A 20,925-nucleotide genomic window follows, 5' to 3' on the forward strand; every position below is an offset into this window, starting at 1 on the left:
AGACTTTAACGAGCAAAATCCCCCTGGAAATACGTTTTTTGGCAGCACCGTTCCCTCACAGACCACCGGCCGCAGCCCCTGCCCGCCGCGCACAAGATGGCGGCGCGGGAATGACACGGCGCTCACGTGACGCACGGTGCCGCCCGCTCCGCCCGCCGCCGCCGCCGCACGGGACACGGGGCCGCCGCCGCTGCCACCGCCCAGGGGATCCGCCCGCCCGGCGGTCGCGCCGACCCGACCCGCCGCGGGGCTCCGCGCCGTACGGTGAGCAGCGAGCCGCACCGCCGCCGCCTCAGCGCGGGGCCGGGCGGTGGGGCCGGGCGCAGGCCCGGGGGTGGCGGCGGCAGCGGCGGGACGGGGCGGTTGGTGACAGCGAAGACGGGGCCGCCGCCCGAGGCGGGGCCGTGTAGCGGCGGGGCCGGGCCGCGGCTCGGGGATCCCGGCCCCTCAGCCTGGCGGCGGCCCCCGGACGATCCGCGGGGGGTGTCCGGGCCCCCTGCGGGAGCTCTGGTTCTCTCGGCTCGGGGGTATCTGGGCCCGTCAGCCCCGGGGGGACCGGGGAGGCTGCGGTCCCCTCAGCCCTGGGGAGCTCTGGTCCCCTCAGCTCGGGGGGCTGCAGTTCCCTCAGCCCCGGGACCCAGCAGGGGCTCCGGTCCCCTCAGCCCTGGTGCCTGGTCGGGTCTGTCCCCCTCCTCCCCAGGGTGTCTGAGTGGGGGGTCCGTTCCCCCCCGCCCCAGGGTGTCTGGGGGGCATGTGGTCCCCTCTGCTCAGGTGGGACCGTGGGAGTGAGGCCAGTCCCCTCAGCCCGGGGGCTCCGGTCCCCTCAGCCCTGGTGGGGCCTTAGGACCCCCCTCAGGCCAGGCCTAGGCCCCCTCTCAGCCCAGGGCTTGCCCGGTCCCCTCAGCTGGCTGGGGTGTGAAGGCAGGCAGCTTCCCACTCTAAAAGAAGCTGGAGGTGTCCGCCGTGAGCGGGGAGGAGAGGAGATCTGTCCCATCATGACGACTTCGAGGGCCATAGCGCTGGCATTAGGGCTGTGCCGCCTCCCTGGGTCTGAGGTTTGCTGGGTGACAGCAGCTGGAGGGTCTTGGGGATGAAGAGGCTGCAAGGCAGAACTGGGGGTAAGAAGTAGAGGCCTCACATCATCAGCACCCTGGCAGGCAGGTGTGCTCCCTGTTTGCTTGTGAAATTGCTTGCTGATTGACAGGCTGGATTATTTGGATTTTTTTGGGTGTATAATGCATGTGGCTGTCTTTTTACTGTGTTCCTGCTGGAGGCCCTGTCTTGATCAAGGTTTCTAATTTATTCTGTCTTGTGTGAAAACCTCATTAAAGAAGGCCTTGGTGCCTTGAGGCACTGTAAATACGCAAGGCAAGGATAGAAAGAGAGAGAAAAGAGTATTATTTGTAAAAAATGGGAGCTCTGCCATATTGACATGGTGCTGATGAAGCTTTCTGATGGAGGCAGCCTCTCTTAGCAGAGCTGGAAATGGGATGTCGATGAACATCCTTCTGTCACTTTGGCTGATGGCAGCATTGGTGCATCACGGTGTGACACCAGGTTTTGTAGCGATTCCTTCAGACTCCGTTCTGTCACGTCAGCTCTGTGTGGATGAAAATGATTTCTGTTGGTTTTCATGCCTGTTTGTGAACCAGTACAAAATACAGACGTGATGCCTGACAATTGAAGTCAGTGGAAGCTCTGCTGTTGATCTTGGTGGGTTTGGGCTTGGCTACATTTATTTGTTTGGGGAGTAGATGTTGCGTTGGAGTAATGTGCACTTCTGTTTTATTTCATATAGTATTTTGGTGGGCATTGGAATTGATTCAGCTTTGTGAAGTTGTTTAGAGTTTGGAAAGGGAACGCAGTCGGACTTGGTTGGTGGCAGACAAAAGACAAAGGCTACTTTTACAATAAAGGTAATAAACCCCCTTTAAATCCAGAGAGATTGCCTTGATTTTTTGGGTTTGTCCATGTGGAGCAGAATTAAATTTAGCTCAGATGCCTTTAAACTGTGTTTGTGATCTGTGCAACAGACTCTGATTCCCAAATCATTTATCGTGCTTATTCCGTCTTTCACATATCAACCTAGAGACAGCGTGTCTCCACATATTTAAGTAGCTTTTAATGAAAACTTGCGACACTTCTAAATTTAATAAATCGAAGTATGTGGATCATTTTCAGGACTTGGAGGTATTAATGAATACTATTCGACTACTCAGAGGTAACGGTATCCTTAAAAGGCAGTGGCTTGTTAATAGCACCTTCTGTATACCTGTTCTCCATGTATATCATTGCCTCTCTCAACACTTGTCAAGCTTGAACAGGTGCTGCTTTTAATTAAATAATTATTGAGTTCTCTTGAACTGAACGTGTGGAGGAAGAGCACATGCGCTATGGGTGATGGCAACTTAAAAATTCTTCCTGTCTTCTGGTTGCTGCTGCTCTGCATTGTTCAACATTGGTTAATTGGTGTGCTAAATATGGGTGGCCTGGGACTTACTCAGATTTAATAACAATTTCAGTTTGGCCGTAAGGAATGGTTGCCGAATTTAAAGCTTTTTAATTGGGGCAACAGAACATCCCGTAAAAAATGCTCACACAAAAATAATCCAGACCCTTGTTTCTCCAGCATGTCAGGAAGGGCCTGTTCAGAGTAAAAAAAAAAAAAAAAAAAAAAAAAAAAAAATCTGTATAGCACCATCAAAAAACAAGGTAGGAGATTTGCACGTGACCATGAACGCTGGTTTTGTTGAATGTGACATGAGATCCTTCTGTCATGGTGTGGTTCACAGAGAATTGTGTTGTGCAGGAAGGATTTTTAAGGCTTCACAGCGAGGTAAGTCCAAACTGTTCTTTGCTGAAATAGAGCAGAGCACGTGAATGCTATTTCAGTCATAATTCAAGTGCAACACATCAAAACCAACTGTACCTGGAAGAAATGCTCTGAAGTAGAGGTGAGCTTAAAATGAGCTCAAAAACCTGAGTTTTGAGAGGTTTTTTAGAATCTGAGGGTCATGAACTGAGCTCCCATTTACTGTCAGTGTTTTCTGAAGGATTTTTGTGTCATCAGAGGCTTTTTGCACCCAGGACAGCAGCACGCAGATAGGGGCAGGCAGCCCTCTGAAGGCTGATGTTCTGCACTACTCTTGTGCTGTGGATTGGAAACTTCGGCTTTTAATACAACTTGAATTCCCAACGTGTGTAGCATCATTCAAGTTAATTATTAGTCTTTCCCCTGCCCAAAAGGCTGAGGGAAATGCAGAAGACTGAAGAAAGCATGAAACCTACTGGCTTTTGGAGACACTTTCATCCCAAATATATTTTATGCATTTGAAAATGTACTTAGCAGAGGCAGTGTTTGGTGCAGGTTACTTGGGCTTGTTTTTTGTTAATAAAAAGAACATTCATCCCAGTGAGCTACTAAGTGTAACCAGTTTCCCTGTGCTGCCTGTAGTTCATTAATGTGAGTATTTAAATATCTTTAAAATGTTTGTATTGTTTCTGGTCTTATCAAACATGTTAATGTAGTTGAGGGGAAAAAAAAAAAGTCCTTGAAAGTACTACCCGAGCTTTGTTCTGATAGCTCTTGATCAAGAGCTGTTAAGAGAAAAGAAATTCTAATTTAGGAGACTATAACATGTCTCTTAAAGAAATGCAGCTTTTTAGAATGTAGTTATTGCTGTTGCTGGTCTTTACAGTTCACTCATCCAAATCAGAGGAGCAAGACTTGCGTGGAGTAGAACATGTCCTGTTGATGCTTCCTTCGTCAGCTTGTGCGGTGCTGCTCTGGTATCCAATTACACATCTGTATTCAAAGACGAACACTTTATTGTGAAAGCATCTTCACTAACGGTAGGTTTTGCTTGTGCTAATTTGCTTAGATTTAAACAAACAAAAGAAATCTCCTTCTGCTTAACCATGATTCTAAAGCTTTTTTTCTCTCTCAGACTTCCCAGCATGGTCTGCCTTCTGTCTCCCTGATTTTGAAGCTCTTTGGAGGTAGCTTGCTTTATTTAAATGGAGTTAAGGTGAAGCATATTGCCACTTGGAAAAAAGACTTAAAGGAATCCCTGAAGTCCGGTAGCTTTGGGTTTTCCTAATGCGGGAGCCTAGCTGTGTGAAAATTGGCAGCTTTCTTGCCAAGTTGGGTGAGGTGTGTTATAGACGCTCGTGACAAATTGGAGGAGCCAATTTGTATTAAATAAAAGATCGAATTTATTAGCAAGCGATAAAAGAGCAAAACAGCGCTGGGCCGCCGGGGAGACAGTGCTCCGCCACAAGCTCGCACCCAAACAGGGGAAGAGCCTCTTTATTTATACAGTCTTTTTAGTCCCCGATACGTTAGGGCTGGCTGGTATCTTCCGTATCTTGTGCCATCAGGTGTTAAGTGGTCGTAATTTGCCTTCTGGTGGTTGTTGGGATGAAGGCGGAAGTCTTCCTCAGCTGTTCTTTAGGTGACTCAAGTCCCATTCATGCTCTGTAAACGTCTCTCTACATATGCTAATCATCGGTACTCATGGTCTTAGATAAGTGAAGAATATTCCTACCTCCACATGCGATTTCATGAACAAAGTTAACCCGTTCATTACAAGGTGCAGGCATGCAACGGTGAGGTAGGGTAGCAGAATTCCTCAGGTGTGCTTGCTGGGCTGGCTTCTTGGGGTGCAGCGTTGCATCCTTATTAGCGGGCTGGGACAGGGCTTGGAAAATTTAGTGCTCCTGTGAGCATCAGTTGGTGTGAGTCTGGGGAATGGTGGTAAGCAGGGCTGCGTTGCCTAAGCCTTCCTCAGGAAAAGAGGTAGGAGGAAACAGAAGTAAAAACAGCAGAAGAGGTTGTAATTCCTGTCTTAAGAACTGAAACAACCTTACATTACATATATTGCCCCCAAAACCCAGCAGTTTGGAAGGAGATCTTGCTGAATAGAGCAGCCAGTTTTCTTCTTTGCTCTCATATTATGTGCAGCTGTTAGCTGTGTGGTGTATCTGGAGAGGAGAGCTTTTGCAGCCTTGGTTTAAGAAGGATTTTTAATAGCTGTCATCTCTTCCTGTCCGGCACAGCCTACACCTTTAATTTCCTTGACTGAAAAAGAGCATCGCATTTTGGAGTGTCTTACAATTTTCCTTGCTGGTCCATTAGTGTATTAGCTTAGCTTCGTGTGTGTTGAATGCCATTAAATGTCACTTACAAATTTAATGTTGGGAGCACTGAGATTTGTGCTAATTGAATTTGAAGTCTTATACTTGAATTTGTTAAAATGGCAAATTCAGACAGCTGAAATGCTTTAATGGGAGAGAGTATAAGCACTTGCAAATTTGCTCTTGTAAATGAATCTAACAGTGCATTTGTGTGGATGCAAGGGGAGACCATGAGCGGACAGATCAGGTTTCAATGGGGCTTTATTATCTCTTTTTTTATTACTATGTGGTGACAGCTGGCAAAATCCAGTATTTTTAAAGTCTTCATGCTTGACATCTGTTCAGGATCATTGTTGACGCTAACTTAACCTTAAATAATTGTATAAGAATGGTAGCGAGTATGGAGCATTTCTCTCAGTTCAAATTAAATTTCTCCTTTTCCTGCAGCCATCGTTTTAGATACTAATGGAGAAGGGGTAGTCGTTTGTGCTGTTGGTTTCTAAACTGTATTGTGCTTTCTTCAGTTGTCTGTAGGTCTGACTTGTGGTTTTTTTTATGCATGAAATAATACCTTTTGCACCTGAAAGGTTTGTTGGTTTTGGGTGGGTTTTTGGCTGTTTTTGTTTTTTGTAGAGGACAGTCTGCACAAAACCTCTGGCATTTAACAGTTAAGTTCAGCAAAATAAGCAAGGATTAAATAGACGCAGAAACAGCTCTCACCACCTACAGGAGACCCTACTGCTGTGCTTTTCGCAAGGTAGAGTGTTAAAGATATTACCCTTGATTGGAAAGGAGTCATAAAGATTGTTACTAGGCTTTCCTAGCAGTATAAATCTGTGCCTCCCTAGAGAGCACAATGCTTTTAAGAAGTTTGTCTTGAAACGCTTCCATAAAATCTCTTGATACCACGCTTTGACCTTCTGCCACTGAGCTGGCATTTCATATGGGCTTCTGGCATGAGCTCTCCTGCCACTTTCAAGTAAAAATTTACCAGGCATTGAAAAGTTTGACTCCACAGTCCTCAGCACAGTGCCAAGCTATAAAAGCCCTATTTGTACACAGAATGGATTTTTGCTTGCTAGGAAGGCTTGGGTAGCGGTTCAATAACTGCATAGGAATGGCTTTGAATCTACATACTGATGAAACAGCTCCATCTAAATTGAGCTATAGTGTCTCTTCCGCTCTGAAGTCTGCACTTGTCTTCCTTGTGCCCCTGCTCTTCTGCATAGCGTTTTATGTAGTCAGATTATATTGCTCTGGAAAACTTTGTCAGGGAGGTTAATTTAAAACTATTTGAAAGGCTTAAAAATTATTCCTGCTGTTACGATGATGAAAAAGACCTTGAAAGCGCCTTGAGGGCGATTGCTGCAAAAATACCTGCTTGGCTATGTGAATGGCATGTGGTTCCCAGAGCGTGCTCACCATTCACTGATGAAGTAACTCCAAGGTGGCCACCTTCAGTGCAAGCACTGTTAGCCAGCTTGGCTAGTGATGGTGTGTCAGGGCTCAAGGTCCACTTGCTTTAAATGGGAGTGAAAATCTAGCGCCAGCAGGTGAGTCAGGCAGTGGGGAAGTCGGGGTGAGCTTTGCTGCTTACAGAGGGTGGGCGAAGAATATAAAGTGCCAATGGGCTGTGGATTTCGAGTGTCTGGGGAATACATTTTTAGGGTAATAGTTAAGTGAACAAGACTTAGAGGAAGGAAGAGGACCATACGTGTTCTTCTCAAAATGCTGACATTGGCTGTTTGGGGGGCAGGGTGCTGAGCAGAGGCAGCGTGGGGGTAGGTGATGTTCAAAGCAGCACTGTGAACAAAGCAAGAATGTACAGAAAAGGGTGAATGCAAGCATGTGAAGGTCCCTACTAAATGACTTTACAGAACATGTTGTTCTGTTTCCACCAGTACTTTTGGGATGCCAAGATAGGCGTTTAATGGAAACATGATTTTATGAAGACTCTCTGTGCTAGGAGAAGCTTGTGTTTGCCAAAAGCAATACTTAGTAATGGGCTAGGGTTTCTTATCTACTCTTCATGCAACAGTACAAAAGCCTTATTTCACAGTAATGAGCAATTATCTGCAAATTAACAAAATGACTTGTCAGATATTGCCTTTGTTTTGTGTGTGTGCAATTTCCTATTTCAGTTTTTCTCCCTTTTGAAATGTAAAGAGATGGTCTATCAAAGGACATTTTAAAAACAAAAACAGGGCCCAAAGCACGTTTATCAGAAGTGGATTATTTGCATTCTGTTACTTTGTTCAGAATTTCTTTGGGAATGCTTGCAAGAAAATGGGTATCTATGCTGAGAAGACACAGACCCATATAGCCATGTGTCTTGTCTCCAAGCATCTACAATGTTTTTGAGAGGGCATGCCAGAGTTCAACTGAGAGTTCAATACATCTAAGTGGCTATGAGAATATTTGTAGAGATGACAATTACAGACAAATTTATATTACCTCCTGCTCGGAGCAAGACTAACCTCAAAGGTATGTCAGGTTTTTCAGGGCCCAGTCAGGTTTTGAAAATCTCTAAGGAAGGAGATCTGTTGAGATCTGTTGCTGTAAGAACCTAATGTGGGCTTTGGGGAGAGGGGTCCCACCTGGTGTGTAGAGACAGTTCATCCTGCAAGCTTTATTCAGTGTTTTTCAGTGCCAAGGTGGGATGGGAGTGGAGGAGAGGGAAGAACTTGAGATACGGATGATATTTAAGATACAGGTGTACCAGATTTGTGCAACAGAAAAGGCAGTTAGCTGTTTTCTTCTCTGCACCTATCCAGCTGAGCTGATGTTCTCAGTGAACTACCAGTTATGCCGTAAAGATCTTAACTTCTGAATAGTGCTGCTTAACTCACAGTTCATCGTGGCACAAGTGAATTGACCAGCATCGTTTTATAACTGCCTACAGGGAGCTTTCCTTGGCCATTTTATTGAGCGACTGCCAATCTAAAATCCTTTTATGATTCTTCCCATTAGACTTCTTTGCTAATATTGCACAAAGTACTTACGAGGTTAAAAATAGAATGTTTGCATTAACTTTTTAATCCCTCTCACACTGGTAATAGTGCTTTAATACTGTCCATTAGTAGTTGGATATGAGCAAATATTTAAAATAATTGTACATTCTACAAAAATGTTTGTTGGCTTCATAGATTGTTTTGTATTTTATTCGTTAATGATCTGGGAATCTTGTTTCCATGTTCGGGACTTCCTTTTTGGTCTTTTCATGGTTGTAGCCTGAAAGCAGACTATATACTAGAAATCATGGGGAATTGCTCTACTCCTTCAAGTGGTTCCATTGTAATAGCTATGTGTTGAAATTCAGCCTGCAAGATGTGATGCCATGCTATTAAATTAACTACTTGTGTTTATTTGCAGATTGGTTAATAACCCAGTCAGTGTTTGGCCCTTCTGCTATAAGCTTCACAAAAATTGTGAAGTGGATAATGCTTTGCCTGCCTCCATTTAGCTGCGCTTTTCAGCATGTGTTACAGTGCGTGATCTTTGTATTCATGCAAAGATATCCTGACACCATTAAGAATGAGGCTATACATGTGTTCCTATTACATGCAGCTGTGGGGACGCCAAAGCGCCAACCTTTTCAAGGTGAAGGTTCCACAGTCTGGTCTCGCTGCGTGTGCAGAACTCATCATAGCAGATTAAAAAGCCAAAACAGCTTGGTAATTATGAAAATCCAAGTCATATTTGAGTTTGTTTACTTGATTTCAAGAAAAATGAATCTGTAGTTTGTCTAGACTGCTTAATAAATATAATTAATAAACTATATCTGAACACTTTAAAGCACAAGTAACTTTGGAAAGGCAATTTTTACACTGTGTGAGAAAGTTTCATTTTTCTTGTGACCTGTGTTGAGGTGAAGCCTTTATATCCTTCATAGGTAAGGTGCTACTGCTTTTAATTGCCTTGTGTTTCCAGCTGTGTTGTACATAGTTGGACCTTACAGGGTGAAGTGATTTCAAAGTAGCTGGATATACAAATGTACAATGCAATAAATACACCTTACCCCTTTTTGAACATCAGAAAAAGTAGCTGAACCTGATACTCTTGGTTACTTGGACATAGTTGGGGCACACAGTTCAGTCCCATCTCTTGGGTAAGTTCCTGCATAATATTATCATTAAGACTTTGAATAATTGCATGGTGTTTAATGTGCCTGCAAATGATAACAAGGATGGCATGCTACTTTCTAAAGAATCCTAGCTGATTTATTACCAGTTTTCGTTTAAGTAGCAATGGATATTTTTTGTTGTGTTCAGCGTGTGGACCAGCTCTAGATGTTCACTGGAGATGAACTGCTTGAATTTCCTAGAGTGAGGGAGACTGCTTTTCACTGGTGCATTACTCTCTGAGCTGGTGGTTGCAGTGGCAGGGTGGCTTGTGGCAGGTGGAGGCTTCCCACCCTGGGACCCAGGTGAGTTGTGAATGCCTTGGAGCTGTAGGCTCTGATCCCTATCACTAAATCCCTGCTTTTAGGTTGAGAGGCTGCAGATTCAATTCCCAGAGAAACCAAAGGTTCAGGTACATCTGTTCAAAGTGAGCTTTCTGGGCTGATTTAATTAATGGCTGTCATAGAGCTGATTTCCTCCTCCACCCTCTCTTTGTCTGCCCATTTTTGCAGTGTTAAAGGGTGTCCCAGGGGGTTTTGGAGAAACATGTTGTGGTTTACCTAGTGGAGTAGGACCTTATCAAGAAGGGAATAGCAACACAGTGAATGTCAGCACGTGGGATCGTGCCCGTGTTTTCTGCCCTTACTAGCGTGGTAGCAACCAACTTTTCTTCCAGGTCTGTGTCATGCAAAATAGTAATGGCAATCTCTGTGCCACTGAAGTGGAATAACTTCTGCAGTGACTGTCAACCATGTCAACAAACTTTCTTTGTGACTGATGTGTTGCGGGTTTTTTTTGGTTTTTTTGGGTTTGTTTTTTTTTTTTAAAACACACCATGAGAGGCAATTGTGGGTCTGTAGTAAACTAAACTGAAGTGGGTATTGCTTTTGTAAGAGGTGGCAACTAAAGCACGTGCTGGTGGTGAATAGCCAGTGCAATGACAGGACCTGTGAAGACAGCTGGAAATGCTCAAACTTGCTTGTTTCCCAGTACTTTCCTGAATTAGGATAGTTGGGATAGAGCCCATTGCAGCCTTTAATGCTTGCGGGGAGTGTTTTAATGTAACTCTGGTAAAATAGACTATGCTGTGTTCATTTAGTGCAACTCGCTGCTATCAGAAACACGCACTCAAGTGCAATTGAGTCTCTTTGCCTGGGCTTGGTGGGTTTTGGGGTGCTGGAGCATGCTTTAGTGCAGCATGGTGTGGGACTGTGAGATCTTTTCCCTCTGCCCAGTGCAGTCTTGTCCCTTGCTCCCCCAGCAGACACCCAGTGATTTCTGTGAGCTGGGGCACAGCCTTGGTGTTCTGGCACTGTTTCTCCCTCCAGCAGAAGGAGCTGGAGTGAGCAGAGATGCCGTGCATGGGAAATCCCTGGGAAAGGATCTGGCGGCAGGAGAGGAAGAAGAGGAACAATGGCAGAGGGCACAGGCAAGATGCCACTGGGGTATTTGTGGTGCCTGATCTTACTAGATACAATTAAGATATTGGTGCTGTAGCAGCCTTGACCAGTCCATCCTCTAGGAAGGGATTTCAGCACTTACAAAGCCAGTTCTCAGTATTGTAGGTAAAGTGTGTGTGTGTGAATATATGCTTGCCTTTAGCGTGTATCCTAGACACAAAGAAGTATGAAGTCGGAAGTATGATTTAGGGTGAGAGCTTGCAGGCACAAGAGGTTCGGATATGGAGCTTTGTATAGCTCTTGCATCCTTTTGTCTTTGCTCTTAATGTTGCTAATAGTCACTAAAAGAGACAACACAAACTTCAGCTAGAAGGAAGGAAAAGTCCATTTTTTCCACAGATAGTCTAACGTGAAATGTCTGAAGTATTTGAAGAACTGAACATGCTTATCTTTCTGTATTTATAGCTTTAAAAATGGGGGAAGAATTAAATAAAAAGTGGATTGGTCTCTATATGGGCTTCTCTGAAGGCAGTATTATCCTCTTCTGAATTTTAAGGGTTTGTTTCCTTTCAAGGACTGCTTTAAAAGCACTTCCTTTTTTTATAAAGCAGAGGTGAATTACTGTGTGGTCATTTATATGAAGTGACTTGCTGTATGCTTAATAATAACCCACATATTTTATTTGTGCTGTAGGTTTTTTTTTAAAAAATGAAGATCTCAAGGCAGCCCCTTAGACTATAGATTGTCTTGTAGAGGGCATGTTAGATTGTCTTGAACAAAGTACCTTTCTTTTTTTAATGGGTATTTTTATTGCTATGATTTACATTCACAGGGTGAGGGCAGCACTGTTCCTCTGGTGGCTTAGCCAAGTGTTAACTGCAGGGAGGAAGAGAGCTATTCCCTTACCTGGAGACTTTCTTAGGTACTTACAAAGCTGCATACTTAACTTATTCCTCAAGTATAAGTATTGATATGCAGTATATGTGCAGTAAAGCGGCACGTTTTTAAGCACAGCATTTAATAGAAGTATTCTCAGCATGACTCTGCAAATATTCCCAAATTAAACCTACCAGTTGTGGTACTTCTTGTCATCAAAGTGAGTGGAGGTTTGTACAAGGCTCAGAAATGCAACTAAAATCGTACACTTTCAAATCACCTGTTAGAGCAGTCCTTCTGGCCTTCCTGGACTAGTGTTCTTGCCTTTCCTCCATGTCTTCCTCCTCCTCGTGTCCGTTCTGAACTTCTCAAGGCTCTGTCATGTCCTGTGAGACCTCTGCTGCCACCACCTTGCCCCTGGGCTCATTAGAGATCCCTGAGAGGTGGCTGTTACCTGAAGGGTAGAGGGAAGGAAACAGAAACCAGATCTCTCCAGCTACTTGTCATTAGAAAGAGTGCAGGGATGCGAGGGAGCCCCAGCTGAGTGCTTGGGGTGAAGTTGGACCCCACTGCCAGTCACAGAGGAGCATCTGCTGCTGTGGAAGGAGAGTTCCTTGGCTCTTGCTCGGAAAGGGTGAGTCTGGGCCCCACCTGGAGCACATGGCGTGGGTACGTACCACTGAGTCCTGCCTTGCTGCTGGGGACCCTGTGCTTTGTTTGGGGCTTCTGCTAAGGTGAGAACGGAAGGGCAGCCTGGTATTTAAATAACAGCTGCCTTTGCTAGATCAGTCACCAGGTTTGTGTATGTTGTTTATATACTCAAAATGTACGAATATTATTCTGGCAGGTGTTGTCAAACTCAGATTCTCTTTTCATGCTCACATGCAAATAATTTCCTAGAAATTTCAGGGAGGGGTGAAAATGTTATTGCAGATTTTTTCTAACAACGGGTGATAACATGCAGACGATCAAGCATAAACTGAGGGCTGGTTTTTGAATGTGCTAAAGCAGGAACCAAAGCCTGGCTTGGTAAGGTCAGCACCAGAAATTTAGGGTCTGTGTTGATTTTTCCTTTGTATTACAGGTTATAGAGAATGTTTCCTTTTTTCCTTAATGAAACTGCTTTTGTAACATGTGTCAATCCATCCTTAATCCTACATAGAAAGACCCATGGCTATATCTGATGAGAGCAGAATCTGCTCGTGCTTTTGGGACTTCAGATACCCGTTTTGCAGCTACCAGCTCAGCAGTTAAGCCTATTACAGTAAACCCTTTAGTTGTGCCATCCAGGTTGTTTCTCACCCTTCCCCCAGTTAGGCTGTTCAGCAAACACCCCCCAAGTGCAGGGTTGTGGGGGACATGGGAGGATGCTTTGCCACAGTTACTGTCCCTTCAAAGAACAACGAAAAAACAGTGTGCAGAGCTGCAAGGGAGACAAGGGAGGATCCTCATCCTGCTTGTTGCAAGTGTGCACGTTTGGATTTTCACCAAGCTGTCTGTGATGAGTCAGAATAAAACTTAACAAGTGAAGGCATCCCAGTTATGCTCCCACCCAGGTCATACGTGTCACTGTGTCGTGCTTGCTCTGCGAGAGATCAGCCTGCATATGTATATCCAGAAGTGCAACCAGAATCACAATTTATGGGTTTCAAGGAGCTCTGCATTTCCCAGCAAATGTATCTGTGAGGCTGGAGTCAGGGATAAGCAATCCCTCGAGGGCAGGGCAGGGGAGGGAGAGCTGGCTGCAATTCCTGGCTGTGCTGGGCTGCCTTCCCTCCCTCCCTCCCTGCGGAGGGGATGGTCTCATTCCAGCAATTAAGGGGAATTAGCAGTTGCTCAGCAAGCCCCTTTGTAGGTGGAACAGATTCCCGCTCCTGATGTCTGTCTAGTTTTGGGGCCTGTGGTTGGGGGCAGGTGGATCTAAAAACCATGCTCTTGCCAGATCCGAGGCCAACCAGCTTGTCAAATCTGCTGTTTAAAGGTTTCTTTTGCTGAGAAGTGGAATATGTTGTACTACTGATATTTCTAAGGACGTGGGTGCTGCTGGTGCATAAATTTCTTGCTTACATTGGGAACTGAAAGAGGGCAACTCCAAAAACAAATCTTGTAAAGCAGGACTGGTGGGTTAATGTCATGTTGGACTGCTCAACAGAAATGGGCAGAAACAGCTATTTTCAAATGGGTTTGTTTAATGTTGTGATTTCAATGTTTCATGGTACCAGCGCTCTTTTTGGTGTTCTGTTACTGTTACCCCTTTTGAACAAGGCATGGTGGGGTCTTCTGTGCATATGGGGAAAGGTCCTTTCTACTGACAGTGACTCCTTGCTCCCAAGCGCAAGATTTCTCTGCAGCCCCAGCAGCACTTTTCCCTTTTGAGGAAGATGTAGCTCAAGTTTTCTGTTATTTTTAAGAGAAAATATGCAGTTTTGTTTAGGTCAAGTTTGCAAATGCATTGTTGGAGCTCAGTTTTTCTCTTTTCTGCCAATTTAGTGTTTTTGCACCTTTCATAAATCATTTGATTAACTGTTAAAGCTGGAAGAGGTGGGTTGGCGTTTATAAAGTTAATGGAACACTTGAGTAACAGCTGCATTATAGGATATGGCCTCTCAAAAAGGGAAGTAGTGCAAAAGCCAGTAACCTTTTCCTTCTTGACAAACTTGTTTGGAAGAGATTATTAATCCATCACATCTGTGCAGATGCAGCTTTCAGACTCGCAGCTATTAGTATTTTTAACAGGGCTGTCCTGAAAGTGGATTCAATACCCGGTGTGCAGTAGACGAATCTCACACACTCAGGAGAGATACTGCTTTTTATTCCAGCCTGGGTGCTTGGTGGGCTTTCCACAAATGAAGCACACCAGATTGATCAGGTGTGTCTTTTATATGGTACCAATTGCATATAATTTATTAAACTACTCCTACCTGGTACATATTCAGACTATCTAATGCATATGCATAGGGTTATATAACCACGACACATCAGATGCCTCCTCTGCATTGCGGGGGTCTCGAGTGGTCTTCGGTGGTTGTTTGGGGAGGTATCCCCTCCTCACTCTGACCGCTAAGTTGCTCTGTATGGGGTCAATGGTTCGTTTTCCAGCCAAGAGGGATGCACCATCAATCAGGAAGAATAGAAAGGATCAGAGTGGTCTTGGCTACTTCTCTAGGTATTAAAAGTGTTTGAAGTTGAAAATTATTAACTAACTTAATTTAAAACAGGATTTTCTGTATCAGACATCAACAGGAGCAGACCACAGCAGGGAATTTCCCCCTCCCTCTCCAATCCAGTACTTTCGTTTCTTCAGGGAACTTCCTTGTCTTTCAAAAGGAACAGTTTAGTAACTGGATGAGATATCAAAGTTTACCACAGAAACTGTCAGAAGGAGAAGGCAACGCAGGTATTGCTGAAATACTAAAAACATAGTAAACCTCTTCAAAACAAAGTGTAAAAGCATTGAGGTTGCATAGTGAAAATGGGGAGGTGATGAGGACTAACAGATGAAACACCGGGGAGAGTGAGTTGCTCATGCAAGTCAAAACTAGGCTGGTCATACTTCTGGCTTTGGGGCCTGAGGCTTTTAAAATAATGTTGGCGATGGTGAGACTGTGACGTGGGTGTTCTCGGTCCTGAAGAGCTGGCTGTGACTGTCAGCTCCACGGCTGTGTCTTCCCCAGTCCAGCGCGTTTGGTTTGTGCAGCGGAAGGACTGTTGGATCTGTTCCTGGGTGCCTCCTCTTTGGAAGTGGTCAAAGTTAAATCAGAACCTTTATACATTTAAACTCAAAGTGTGTATTCGTTAGTTGCATTGGTGGCAATTCTCAGTATCGAACTGTGGCTTCTGGGAAAGACAGCCTGCTGTGGAATAGCCGAGGCTTTGTGAGGTGCCAAATAGCTATGCAGGAACCTTGAAGTGCATCTCTCACAGTTCCTTTTGTAGTGCCCGCCCAGGTTTGTTTGTCCTAAAGGGCTTTGCGCTGCCCTGAAGGCAGAGGCTTAGCAAACAGAGCCCTCTCAAAAGCAAACTCTGAAAGTGTATCTTTTTTTTGTAAGGAATTTCTAAATGAATACCCATCATCCTTTCCCCGAAGCCTGGGAGGTAACCATCTCTTTGGTTAAAGCAATCTCTTTGAGATTTAGGTATCATTTGCATCGGACTAGGGATGTATTGATTTTTAACACAGAGTGATTGTTGCCCATCAGCCACTCTTATACACTGCTTTGTAGACTAATTAAAGCACCCCTGTCATTCTCCCAGGTATCATCTTGTAACTTAGCCTTTGACTTACAGTGAATAGTCAAGTGCAAATCCAGTTTGAATTCATTGCCCTCAGTGCTTATATATATGTGCAGGTCTCTCTTCTGGCCACTGCAACAAAAGAATAAATGAATCTCTCTTCCCAGGAGACTCAAGTCAGTGTCGCAGGAGAAAAAAGTTTCTGCTGAATTTGGTGTGTGGGGCATATGACAGCAAAGCCTCACTGGGATTTTGAGGTCTGTGGCTCCTCTGAGCACGGCATATTGTCAGGAGGGTTGCTGCTGAACTGCTGTGTTTTACAGCCATACGGGAATAAACCACTTCAGCACACTGATAGCAGAGCCTCTGCTTGCTTTGCCTCTGGAGATCCAAGAAACAGGCACGGTTTGTGAAACCTGGGAGCAGGCTGCACCTCAGCTGGGTCACCGAGCTCCTCTGCAGACCCAGCCATGGAATTTAATACTCCCAGAGGGCAAGTACGTATTGAATTACTGTGCCATTACCTGTATCACGCTGCTCTGGTGAACAGATCTGCCTTCCAGCTTCCTCCTTCCCATTGATAACTATGGCACAAACAGAATTGGCAAAAAGGAACATGTAAGACCATTTTAGTGTCATTGTGTGGTCCTAAAAGCGGATTCGTTACCTGGTGTGCAATAGACCAATCTCACACACTCAGGAGAGATGTTGCTTTTTATTCAGGCCTGGGTGCTTGGTGGGCTTCCCACAAATGAAGCACACCAGATTGATCAGGTGTGTCTTTTATATGGTACCAATTGCATATAATTTATTAAACTACTCCTACCTAGTAAATATTAAGACCATCTAATGCATATTGATTCAAGAATCTAACTCAATAGCTTGATTAACTATTGAGTAAGTATTCTTTATTGTCAGCGCTGGGTGCACGGGGGATCGTTCCACCTATCGTGCACACAGTCAGGTCTAATTGTGCAGGTTAAGTACATGTTCTACATACATATTCACTAGATTTCTGAGAAAGGTTATACATCTTCATTACTTTTCTGGGAAACTACTAGCATATGCAAATGTCCTTTGCGCAGGTGCATTGAAGGTCTCTGGTGGTCTTCAGGAGTCCTCTGGTGGTCTTCCGTAGTCTTCCTCACTTGTCCGCTACTTGACCCTCCTCAGGTGATTCTGCACAGTATGGTCCTTTACATGTTTTGATACATCTTATCCTAAAGAATGCACGTTAGTCCCTAAACAAATGCTTGTTAGTGCTCTTTTATTATCTAAGTTTTCATTGGTGATGTAAAACCATATGGCCAGTTTAAGCTAAATTACCTACAAGGACGAGAACAAAGGCAGGAGTTCTTATCTTTTCCGGCCCTATCTATTCAAGCAAGGCCTCTGCTTGTACCTTCTCAACAAGATCGTAAATTCATCAAACATTTAATTAAGTTTTGTGGTTGCTCATGGCTCCCTCTTGCTCACCACTCCCAAGTACCAGTCTCTGACAGGCTTAATCCTTGACAAACACCAGTCCTTGGTATGTAAAGTTACAGAGAGATAATCAAGACGAGCTAGATCATTAAACAATAAGCAGTTCGTTCTCTATATCAATATGTATAGGATTATATAACCATAACACATCAAATGCCTCCTCTGCAGCGCGGAGGTCTTGAGTGGTCTTCGGTGGTTGTTTGGGGAGGTATCCCCTCCTCACTTTGACCGCTAAGTTGCTCTGTATGGGGTCAATGGTTCGTTTTCCAGCCAAGAGGGATGCACCATCAATCAGGAAGAATAGAAAGGATCAGAATGATCTTGGCTACTTCTCTAGGTATTTTTAAAATTGTTTGAAGTTGAAAATTATTAACTAACTTAATTTAAAACAGCATTTTCTATGCCTGACATCAGTCCTTCCCCTTTTGAGACTTATGATGTTATTTAATATCCATCTGTTGTGGTTTAACCCCAGCCAGCAACTAAGCACCATGCAGCTGCTTGCTGACTTCCCCCCACCCACTGGGATGGGGGAGAGAATCGGAAGGAAAGAGGTAAAAATCGTGGGTTGATGTAAGAGTAGTTTAATAGAACAGAAAGGAAGAAGCTAATAATTATAATAATAACAATAATAAAATGACAATAATAAAAGGATTGGAATATCCAAAAGAAGTGATGCACAATGCAATTGCTCACCACTTGCCAACTGATGCCCAGTTAGTTCCTGAGCAGTGATCCCCCAACTCCCAACTCCCTCAAGTTTATATAGTGGGCATGACGTCACATGGTATGGAATATCCCTTTGGCCAGTTTGGGTCAGCTGTCCTGGCTGTGTCCCCTCCCAACTTCTTGTGCCCCTCCAGCCTTCTTGCTGGCTGGGCATGAGAAGCTGCAAAATCCTTGACTTAGTCTAAACACTACTTAGCAACAGGTGAAAACATCAGTGTGTTACGAACATTCTTCTCATACTAAATCCAAACCACAGCACTATACTAGCTACTAGAAAGAAAATTAACTCTATCCCAGCCAAAACCAGGACACCATCCTAAGTCTCACACCATTCCTTTATAAATTCTTGATCTACATAATGACATGCATTGTATCATACAACAAGTTATCAAAATCAGAACTACAAACAACAGCATAAACACAAACAATTGTTTTAACCAACTTATATTTGGGAGCCATTAATTCAACCACAGAAAGTCCAGTTCTTCTTGTTCTGAAAAGTTAGAGGCCAATTCTTTCAATTGCTATATCTTTTTCTCTACAAATTGTGAATTATCAGAAAGATTAAAACAACACATTCTCTTAAATTCTTCACAACCATGACTGTGCCTTAATAACAGATAATCTATAGCTGCTCAGTTCTCTAGGGTCGCCTCTCTAATCCAGGTCATTTCTGTTCCAAGAGCTGTCAGAGCTTGTGATGTATAATTAATGTCTTTGACCAGAGCACAAGCAATCCTTTTTAAGGTATGGTAATTCATGGCAACTCCTACTCCAGGTGTTAATATTGCTGCAGCTGTTATTTCACTTGAGCTATAAAGAGTAACTTGGGAGTCACAATCTTCAGGTAATTGATGAGTTGTTCTTTTTTGCCTTTCCTCAATTTTCAAATATTCCTTGCTTAGGAGCAATGGAACTAATCTCCCAATTGAGCAAGGGCCTGCGGTGATGTTGGCTGGGACATAAGTATAGGCTAGTCACCTGCAAAGTAAAAACCATCCCAAAGGTGGCTGGGTGTGGGCCCAAGCATAACTTACATTTTCTGTTTCATTACATGCTGAAGGGGGTTGCAGTTGCATTAGATTGTCACACTTTGAGGAACAATTCACAAAAGTAGTGCAATGTTTTGCAGGTAGAGTTCCTTATACTTTTACTCTCAGCATTCCCCTTTCTTTAATTTTAGTAGTTTTTCCCATATTGTACAAATTACTATATGTCATTTTAAATCCAAATACTCTTAATATAGTATAATTTTTCATTATTTCTAGTGGGGTTGGGATCCCAATTAGGCAAGAACTATACATTTCCCCAACTGAACTTCCTGATCCTAAACAGAAGGTGGACATGTTTGTGACTTCTCTGGCCGAGTTCCTAAATATTATGATTTCTATTCCATTGTGGCAACAAAAAATGAGGATTATTATTCCTTACCCAAATTATGAAAATATTTACAATTAGTCACTTCATTATTGTTTCTGAAAAATATTATGCTGTAACTTAATGTTGGGTCTTCTTTAGTTTTAATTTCAAAGGTCCTTTTGGCGTGGAATTCCACAGAGGGGATGGTATCTTCTTTATTGTAGTAGAGTGGATCCAGGATTCAACTCCCTGGAGCTTCACTGCAGTGTTTGCAGTCAGTAGCACTTGATAGGGTCCTCTCCCCTGCTCCACAAGTGGTTCGTTGTTGCGCAGATATACTGAGTCTCCAGGCTTGAAGGGGTGTACGGGTGAATCCAAAGGCACAGGAGCTTTAACCTGGATGTATCTATGGAGAGAGTTAATGACTTTGCCCAAAGATATTAACTAATCCCCCAAGATCTGTTATTTCAGGTGCATCTGACTATCTTTCCCTGTCAAGTTTTTAACACAAGGCCTTCCATGCAATATTTCAAATGGACTAATTTTCTCTTTTGTTCTAGGTGTTATTCTGATTCTAAGTAGTGCCAGACTTCAATCTGTGCAAGAAGTGCAAGACTTCAATCCATTTCACCTGAGTTTCCTGACATAATTTCCTAATTTGTTGCTTGATTGTTTGATTCATTCTTTCTACTTTTCCAGTAGACTCTGGTCTCCATGGGGTGTGTAAATCCCATTTTATCTGTAAGTATTTAGATATTTCCTGTATGACTTTTGCTACAAAATGGAGTCCTCTATCTGAAGAAAATCCTTCAGGAACTCCAAATCTGGGTATTATTTCTTCCAATAGCACTTTTACTACTTCCCTGGCTTTGTTGGTGTGACACAGGAAAGCTTCTGGCCAACCTGAAAAGGTATCAACGATGACTAATAAATATTTATATCCTTTACACTTTAGTAGTTCAGAGAAATCAATCTGCCAGTAATTCCCAGGTATAAAACCTCTTCTTACCTCTCCTGATAAGGGTCTTTTTTGAATTGTGGGACTATTCCTCAAACAGATTTCAGATCCTTGTGTAATATCTTTGGCAATTTTCAGCATGTTAATGCCTATTGCATATATTCTCACCATTTCTATCAGGGCTTCAGCTCCCATACCATGTGTTCTTTTCATAAGTTCCCTCATTACTTGAGGGGTGACTATACATTGTCCATCTGGAGTTTTCTACTATCCTTCAAGAGTCTTAGTACACTTTAGAAACTCACCCAATTTATCTTCTTTCTCTGTATATTCAGGGACATGAACATTAGAAGTTCTTTCAGGAGCTAAGGCTGCTACTTTTGTAAATAAAGCAGCCCTTTTTGCAGTCTTGTTGGCCTGTCGATTTCATTTGATTGTATCAGTCTGTCCAGATTGGTGTGTTCTGCAATGTATCACTGCCATTGACTGCTTTGAGCAATCTCAAAATTTCTTTACTATATTTTATAGGATTTCCTTGTGATGATAATAATCCTCTCTCCTTCCAAATTGCACCATGTGCATGTATTATTCCAAAGGCATACTTCAAGCCAGTGTAGATAATTGGCCC

At 43.6% G+C, this 20,925-nt stretch overlaps 1 protein-coding gene across 4 annotated transcripts in view; it reads left to right on the forward strand.

Moving 5' to 3' along the window:
• The first annotated feature begins 200 nt into the window (after positions 1–200).
• SGMS1 (sphingomyelin synthase 1) overlaps positions 201–20,925 on the forward strand; it is a 110,109-nt gene continuing 89,384 nt past the window's right edge. For 2 of the 4 annotated variants that reach the window (XM_041127138.1, XM_041127140.1), the window contains exon 1: positions 3,699–3,852. The gene's annotated coding sequence lies outside the window, so the exon portion shown is untranslated. Of the gene's footprint in view, positions 265–3,698; positions 3,853–20,925 lie in introns of those variants that run through there. The other 2 variants (XM_030030331.2, XM_030030333.2) reach the window with 2 other exon arrangements.

This window comes from Aquila chrysaetos, chromosome 11 (assembly GCF_900496995.4).
Source record: "Aquila chrysaetos chrysaetos chromosome 11, bAquChr1.4, whole genome shotgun sequence".
NCBI classification, from domain to species: Eukaryota; Metazoa; Chordata; class Aves; order Accipitriformes; family Accipitridae; genus Aquila; species Aquila chrysaetos.